This window comes from Oryctolagus cuniculus, chromosome 12 (assembly GCF_964237555.1).
Source record: "Oryctolagus cuniculus chromosome 12, mOryCun1.1, whole genome shotgun sequence".
Taxonomy (NCBI): domain Eukaryota; kingdom Metazoa; phylum Chordata; class Mammalia; order Lagomorpha; family Leporidae; genus Oryctolagus; species Oryctolagus cuniculus.
The window spans coordinates 98,465,114-98,473,053 of NC_091443.1; the positions used below are offsets into that span (position 1 = coordinate 98,465,114).

At 52.5% G+C, this 7,940-nt stretch overlaps 1 protein-coding gene across 2 annotated transcripts in view; it reads right to left on the bottom strand.

The window, feature by feature from the left end:
- Nucleotides 1-4,588, bottom strand: part of LOC127482730 (monoacylglycerol lipase ABHD2) — a 709,665-nt gene extending 705,077 nt beyond the window's left edge. Inside the window, exon 1 of one of the 2 annotated variants that reach the window (XM_070054436.1) lies at nucleotides 4,451-4,588. The gene's annotated coding sequence lies outside the window, so the exon portion shown is untranslated. The remainder of the gene's footprint in view (nucleotides 1-4,450) is intronic. The other variant, XM_070054437.1, reaches the window with a different exon arrangement.
- Nucleotides 4,589-7,940: the final 3,352 nt, after the last annotated feature.

Here is a 7,940-nt window from a genome sequence, read left to right on the forward strand (position 1 = left end):
GCCACAGACCAACGCCATTTCACACACCCCATCCTATGCACCAAAAACCACCCAAGGGCTCCTCAAAAAGCCCATGGCTATGGGTATGGTGAAAAAAAATGCATGAATTTCACACTTTTTTGGCCAACATACTTCCATTTTTTCCAGGAATTTTTTGAAGTGGTACATTTAACTAGAAAGACTTATCATTCATCACTTAATTACCCATTTAACTTGCAGTCTTTCCACTTTGTTTCACCTAAATATTTGAGAGCACAGGAAGCTTCCTGGATGTACAGGGTGATAATGGCTATTACTGGATTTGCAAGGCCAACAAAGTAGCCAATAACCACCTGTTAAATATGCAACAGCCCAAGCAAGGTAGCCTGGGACTCCTAGAAACTCAAGTTAAAGTTGTGAGGGGAAGGGGCCAGGGATAAGAGGAAGAGGGGCAATGAATCACTTATCGATTCACAGAAGGCAGTGCGGGCTCAAAGGAAAGCAGACTTGCAGTGACCTCGATCAACACTGTGCTGTAATTTCCCCAGCAAACAACTGACAGAAAAGCCTAATTAGGAGACCACCCAGGGCTGGGAACTGACTTAACACAAGTGAGCCAGGCCACAGGAAAGCATGCTAGGGTGGCAGAGAACCCAGAGATTATGAGATCAACCATCACAAGAATAAAAATGTAACAAGAGAGACAAGAATCACTTGTCAAACTTCTAAACAATGCCCAATTCTGAGAGTCAACAGACCTCAAGTGGAGCTCAAATTTTCAATTATTTTTAAGATTTCACCGGTGATTATGATGCATGCTCCAGATGAGCACCCAAGTAGGAGCTCAGCAGTCTGCACAGGAATAAACAGAACTCGCAGCTTAAAAGCAAGTAGCTCAGAGAGATCATGAACCTGGGACAGGCGTTAGTCAAGACAGGTTTAAGGTCCATAAGCTGCCGGAATGACTTGGGGGATGACTGGACACCTAGGACAATGTCTGAAGGAAAACTGAATCCTGTGATCTCACTTAAAGGCTAAGCGCTGCGGTTCTTAAACTTGGCTACACATTCTAATCAGCTGGAGAGCCTGGCTCTCTCCACCCAGGTCAAACCTCAAATCCATTCAACAAAGTCTGGAAGACAGATGGAGGCGCAACACTGAAAGCTCCCAAGTGCTTCCAATGTGCACCCATGTTTGAGAAACACCAGCTTAGAGAGTTCTGGGGAAATCAGCAGACTGGAGTGAGGAAAAACAAAGCAGTATACATCAGTGGTTCTGAAACTCAAGTGTATGTCACAATCCCACAGAAAGCAAGCTGCAGCTCAAGTTAGCACAGAAGGAGGTGGTCCCTTAAAGTTTTACCAATCCTCCAGGGAGCCGGTGGGTGGGGGAGAGTGTGTGCTCAAAGTTTGAGAGCCACTGGCCTAAGAGACTGGAAACAACTGCAGGGAGAAACTGCATGCTATGAACAACCAGGGACGGTAACTGACAAGAGCACTCCTATCCCTCTGGGACTGATGATGTGTCCTGAAAACCACCAGAACCAATACATCAGCAGTCAAGCTAAAGGCACCACTGACCACATGTGATACTTAGGATCCATCCTTCTCCCAAGCCACTCCTATCTGGCTTCTCAGCAGAAAGTATAAACAAAGTGTGTATTGCCACCTGCCTTTCAGAATTAAAGATTTGGCTTTTTAGGTATCTAGAAAAGTCAAAAGCAATTAAATAATCACCAATAATCAGTGTGCAACTCTTTGTTACCATGTAGAACAGAGTTACTCCAGAACATTAAAAAGGTGTTTTTTTTGTTTTGTTTTGTTTTGTTTTCTGTAAGATCTGAACTGCCTCCAGGGTCAACAATATCTTCTTTTGTAACTTCTGCTGATTATTTGTAACTTATACTGATAAATGATGCATTTATTCTCTTCCAGGATGATATGACCAAGCCTACCCAATAGCTTCACCTCGCTACATAGTAACAACATGGTGCTTATGACCAGTTGCAACTTACTGGTAACTACCCCATTTAGAATATTACATTGTATCTGATAAGATTCAAGAGATCACACTCCTTGCATATGACCAGCTCATCATCCCATCAGAAATCGCTATAGCAGCACCAGAATTTTCATTTTCAAGATACATGAGCTTTTGTCAAACGGTGACATCTCCTCTGTAATATGAATTTTCAATGATATAAAAAATGATGGATATATTACACATTTCACAGAGAACAGAAACCTGTCAATGAATTTAAAATTTGTGACAATCTATTTGAAATTCTACACTAAAAGATCTGTACACTTTTACAAACCATATAAATGTAAAACAGATACCAATGTTTTTACCGACAAGGAATAAACTATTCCTCCCTAAGAAAGTTTGGCAGTTGCCTTAGTATTTTAATTAATGTATTTTCATTCATTTCTCATCTGTAAAAATACTTCAAACAGCCTTCAGAGTGCCAATGACCAAAACTTTACATCCATGTAATAAACTTCAAAACAAAGCCACTGATTTTCCCCACTGTTTCAATCTGTGCACATCTTCAAACACGTAAATGCAAATATCTTACTGTAAAGTGCAAGTCACTTTTTTTTTAAGTTTTTTTTTTTGAGTTTAAAGAAACTCAAAAGGCTTCCATAGCCTTGGAAACTCATGACTGGAGCATAGGGAGATTACTGATGCCATAAACAAGAGTGTCAATTGGTTAAGTCAACAACAGGAGTCACTGTGCACTTACTCCTCATGTAGGATCTTTGTCCTTAGTGTGCTGTACATTGAGATTTAATGCTATAACTAGCACTCAAACAGTATTTTTCACTTTATGTTTCTGTGTGGGAGCAAACTAGTATTTTTCACTTTATGTTTCTGTGTGGGAGCAAACTGTTGAAATCTTAATGTATGCTAAACTGATCTTCTGTATATAAAGAGAATTGAAAATGAATCTTGATGTGAATGGAAGGGGAGAGGGAGTGGATAAGGGGAGGGTTGCGGGTTGGAGGGACATTATGGGGGGGAAGCCATTGTAATCCATATTCTCCTTTGGAAATTTATATTCATTAAATAAAAGTTAAAAAAAAGAAACTCAATAATAAAACACCATTTCTATTCTAAAGGTCAAATCAAGTGATTTCAATTTCTTCAGTTAAACCTGGCTTCTCTGGCAATCCAGATCCCATTTTACAAAATGACTTAACAGACGCCTTGCTTCCAGACTAAGATATTAAGCAAGAAGCACAAATAAAAATGAAAACTGTACAACTAATGCTGGAGTTAAATTGAGCATAAGCAGGACGATTTGTTTTCACACAGTAAGACCTCACGGAACCCATTTATGAACTCCTGGGGGAGGCACCATTCAGATACTATTAGATAAGCAGTTTAAAAATTTTGAGTTAGTTTCTAAACTGTGGCATGCGGGCTTTCAATTCAGACCGTCAACATGCTGGTGCGTTTGAATCCTTTCCTGTGCAGTAAGCTAAATCATCTGCACGTGACGCAGAACACAGCTAACTGGAGTTCAAGGCTGTCCCACGTCAGTCAACCTCCGAGTACCCAGTTCCTCACCGAGATGGTTTTCCAGGATACAGCTAATGAACACAGCCCAAAGTTAATTTGACTAGCGCTGCCAACAGCAGAAGAGCCTGGCTAACCTACAGACCTCATCCGAAAAGGGTGGTATGTAAGCGGCTGTTTCTCCCCCACCCCCTCTTTTAAGACCAGCGAACTGCAGCGGAAAGGGTGCTGAGGGGCAGGCGAAGGGCTCCGGCCGGCCGGGGACAGCTCCTTTCACGGAGATTCCCCCTCGCCGTGCCAGAGGTCGTCTGGAATCTGCAGATCGCCGCTTCCTATTTCAGCGATCACCACTGGAATGTTCCAAACCGAGGCCCACAGAGCGAGGGAAACAAAGCCAAGCCGCACAGCTGTGGGCACGGAAAGTTTTGCTCCACCGACCGCACACTCCCACCTAGGGGTCGGGCTCGGGGCAACCGCAGCAGCGGGAGGCCGGGGTTGCCCGGGAGGGGGGCGCCCAGCAGCTGGCGCGGCTGCATCTGACGCTGGGGGTCCGCGGGGGCGAGCCCCGCACCGCCGCCCAGACTCCGCGGGGCAAAGAGCGACACCCGTCCAGCGGCTCCAGCTCGGCGCGCTGGGTCGGACTCGGGCAGCCTCTCCAGGAGCGGGTGCCTGGGGCTCCCCTTCAAAGGCTTTCGTTCGCAGGGTGGGCTTCGAGGAGCTCACCTGCCCCTCCCCCGCCCCGGGTGGGTCTAGCGGGCACCCCGCGCGCCGCAGTCCTGGCCCGGCGGCTCGGGGGGCAGGGGACACCGCGCACCCGCGCTCGCAAAGTTCGCCGCGCTGCACCCCGAAGCGGCGCCCGACCTCCGGAGCCCGCCCCCGGGGCGGCGCCCAGGACCCCGACTGGCGCCCATCTCCCCAGAGCCCACTCCCGGCCCCGGCCCGCGCCTACCTTGAGCCAGCGCCCGCAGCAAGTGCAGCTGGAGCAGCAGCAGCGCCCACCGCCCGCGGCCCGGGCTGAACTTTGCCGCCTGCCGTCCGCCGCGCTGCCCTGCGCGCGCCGCGTCCTCGCCGGCAATGCCTGGCGCCGCAAGGGGTCCCGGGCGCTCGCGGTCGAGGCAGGGGCCCGGCAAGGACCCAGCGCACTCAGGGAGCGGCGGGCCGCCGGCGGTCACCGAGGGCCGGGCACCGCGGACCATACCGAGGAGCTGCCATCCGGAGCGCCACGCCGCACCGGACGGCTGGGACGGCCCCGGGTGGACGCGGTGCCCGGCGCTGAGGGGCGGCGTCCCGGGTGCCCGCGTGAGGGGCGCGGCAGGGGTCGAGCGAGGCGGAGGAGAAGTCGTCAGCGGGGGCAGTTCTCGTCGCGACGCCCGGAGCCCTTCCGGGCGACCGCCGCGCTGTCACCCGGCGCTGAGGAGAAAGTGCGCCCGCCCGCGCGCCGGCTCTCGCCCTCCGCCGCGGCCGCCGCTCCCCATTCACAGCCCGGCCGCACGCGCCGCCCCCGCTGATTGGCCGAGGGAGGCGGCTCCGCTCCCGGGGCCCGCCCCCACGGCCCTCGCTCGTTTTCAAACTCGACGCGCCCGCCCGCCTGCAATTTCGCGCCGGCAGCGGCGCTGGACTCGGGCAACTTCCCGCGCCGGCAGCGCCGCTCCAAGTGCCCTGGGAGCCGCCCTGCTCCCCGCCCGGGGCTCTGCGCTTGGGGCGCAGTGGAAGGGGGCGTGGGGGTTCCGCGCCAAGTTGCCATAATTGCGAACGAGAAACGGGCGCCATCGGTTTCCTAAACGCTAGGGACAAAAGGCACCGTTTGGTTCAAAGCCGCCGCCTGCTCAGAGGAGTGGACATGGCTTCGTAGAGGCGTCCAAGGTCATGTTTGTCCTGGGGGCCGGCAGCACAGGCCGCCTCCGCCGCTCCCGGGTCTGGAGTAAGGGTCTGTCAAGGGAGGGGTTTCTCCCGGCCGCCCGGGGAGTATGTGGTAAGCATTAGCTGAGTTTATGGGATGAAGTAAGCGCTCCGGAGCTTAGAGGCCCGCGCGTGGCGGGAGGAGGGCTGGAAGGTGACACCCAGCCTGCTGCTGCTGGGAGTCAGCCAGGAGGAGCCCAGGGGCACGTGATGGTGATCGGGTGAGATCACCCAGTGGGGAAGGGCCAGGGGCCCGGGTGTGCGCCCCGAGAGACAGCCGCGTCTGCTGGGGTCCGCATCTGGACCCCAGGCGGGAGAGTGGGGAGCAGCAGGCCAAGGAGTCGGAGCCTGCAGAGCACCTGTGGGTGCTGGCCAGCATGGGGCAACCGAGACCTGGGGCAGCTGCCATGTGGAGGAGGCAGACGCTAGAAGGGACACACACACACACACACCAAAAAAAGGCAGGCAGAGATGGATGCTCTGTTCTCTGACAACATCGTGGAGCTTCGAAACGGGCTGTCTTCCCGCCTTGCTGTCCTCAGATGAGACAGGGGCACGGGTGGGCTGTCGTTTGTTTGTCGGTATTGCAGGCAGCCCTGAGCTGCTGCAAACTTGCTAGGTTGGCTGAGAGCCTAGGGAGGCTCTCAGTGGGCTCTCTGGGCCAGCCCTGGGCAGTGGCACCTTCTCACTGCCTGTATGTGAGAAGTGCTGGCAGGAGAAACCTCAGCCTTAACCAAGTGACATGACCTGCGCAAAGTCAGCAGGTCCCCTTCCCCCACTGCCCAGTCTCCATTGCTCTGAGCACCTCTGCTTTGCTGTGAGACTGAGGTTTGGGCTACACCCCTGGAGCAGATCGGGCTTTGAGGTCTTCCTACTTGTGACCTTCGGACAATTGTTGACTCCATTGCTGCCCAGAGTGAAGGACACTCCCCATCTCCCGGGGTTGTTGCAGGAAAGGGAGCTAACACACTCCATAAATGCTTCTTTTCCATCCCCTCCCTCGTGCCGGTGTGGCCTTGCTAGAGCCACTGGTTGTGTTTGGTCAGCAGCCCTACGTTCTTGAGTGTGCTTTCGAATCAGAGCTGGAGCCCATATCCCCAGCCGTACAGTGCCTGCATGAGCAGAGCTCGGGCTACTTCTTGGCTTCAGGACCCTGCAGAATTGCCCGGAGCCTTGTTTGCTGTGATGTATTCTGCAGTTCGCCGAAAGCTTTGTGGAAACTTGCTTGGAGATTGGAAAGCCCAGGCGGTGCAGGGGCGGTTGTAAGAGATGGATGACGTCACTGCTCCTAGAGAAAGTCCAGAGACCCCTCTGGGAAATTCTAATTCGAAATCTTCCCGCGGAGGCAAGGCTCTATTATCATCTCCGTTCTGCAGTTGAAGAAGTTGAGCCAAGAAAGTTTAATAGATGCAAAACAACTGTGTTAGAGCCAGGACCAGAATCCACCTCTCCTGAGCCCCGTCCTCAGACTGTGTTGCTGCTTCCAGATTCATTAGGTCATTATAGGGGGAGGGGCAGCTTACATGACAGCTGTTCCTTCTTTTAAAAAAAAAAGAGACTACTTCTGTCCAAAAGGCCAATTAATCTCTAACTCAATTTAAAAAAAAAAAAGATTTATTGGAAATGCAGAAGGACAGAGAGAGAGCAAGCACCTGCATCCATTGGGTCACTCTCCCAGTGGCTGCAATAGCCAGGGCTGGGCCAGGCTAAAGCCAAGAGCCAGGAACTCCATCCTGGCAGCAGGGACCTGTCGCTCCCCGTCTTCGTGGGGGAACGACACTAAGCCCTGCTTAGTGTCAAGTGGAATGGATGGCAGAACAAAGGGTATGGTGACTGAAACAGGGAAGACCGGAAGTCACTCTGGGGGCCTTTGTAAAATACCCGGCTGTGTGGCTGTTACCAGGCTTCACTGCAGCACCACACCAGGGCCCTATCCAGCAGCCATTTGCAATTCAGTGTCAGGGAGAACTTTCTAGCAATTGAAGGATTCTCTGATAAGCAGCTCTGAAAGGCAGTGAAACTGGTGCCATGGCTTAGGCCGGTGCCGAGGCTCAATAGGCTAATCCTCCACCTGTGGTGCCGGCACACCGGGTTCTAGTCCCGGTTGGGGCACCGGATTATGTCCCGGTTGCTGCTCTTCCAGTCCAGCTCTCTGCTGTGGCCAGGGAGGGCAGTGGAGGATGGCCCAAGTGCTTGGGCCCTACACCCACATGGGAGACCAGGAGAAGCACCTGGCTCCTGGCTTCGGATCAGCACAGCATGCTGGCCACAGCGGCCATTGCAGGGTGAACCAACAGAAGGAAGACCTTTCTATCTGTTTCTCTTTCTCTCACTGTCCACTCTGCCTGTCAAAAAAAAAAAAAAAAAGGCAGTGAGTTCCCTAGCAGGGGGCAAACAGAGACCAAACATCCAGTTCTCAGGACTGTGGTGGAGGGGCGAAAGCACAGGGCTCGAGGCAGAAGACTGAACTCAGCACATTAGGATCCCTCTTTTCTGTTCTGTCTAGCTCTGAGATTTTTTAATTTTACTTATCAGTACTG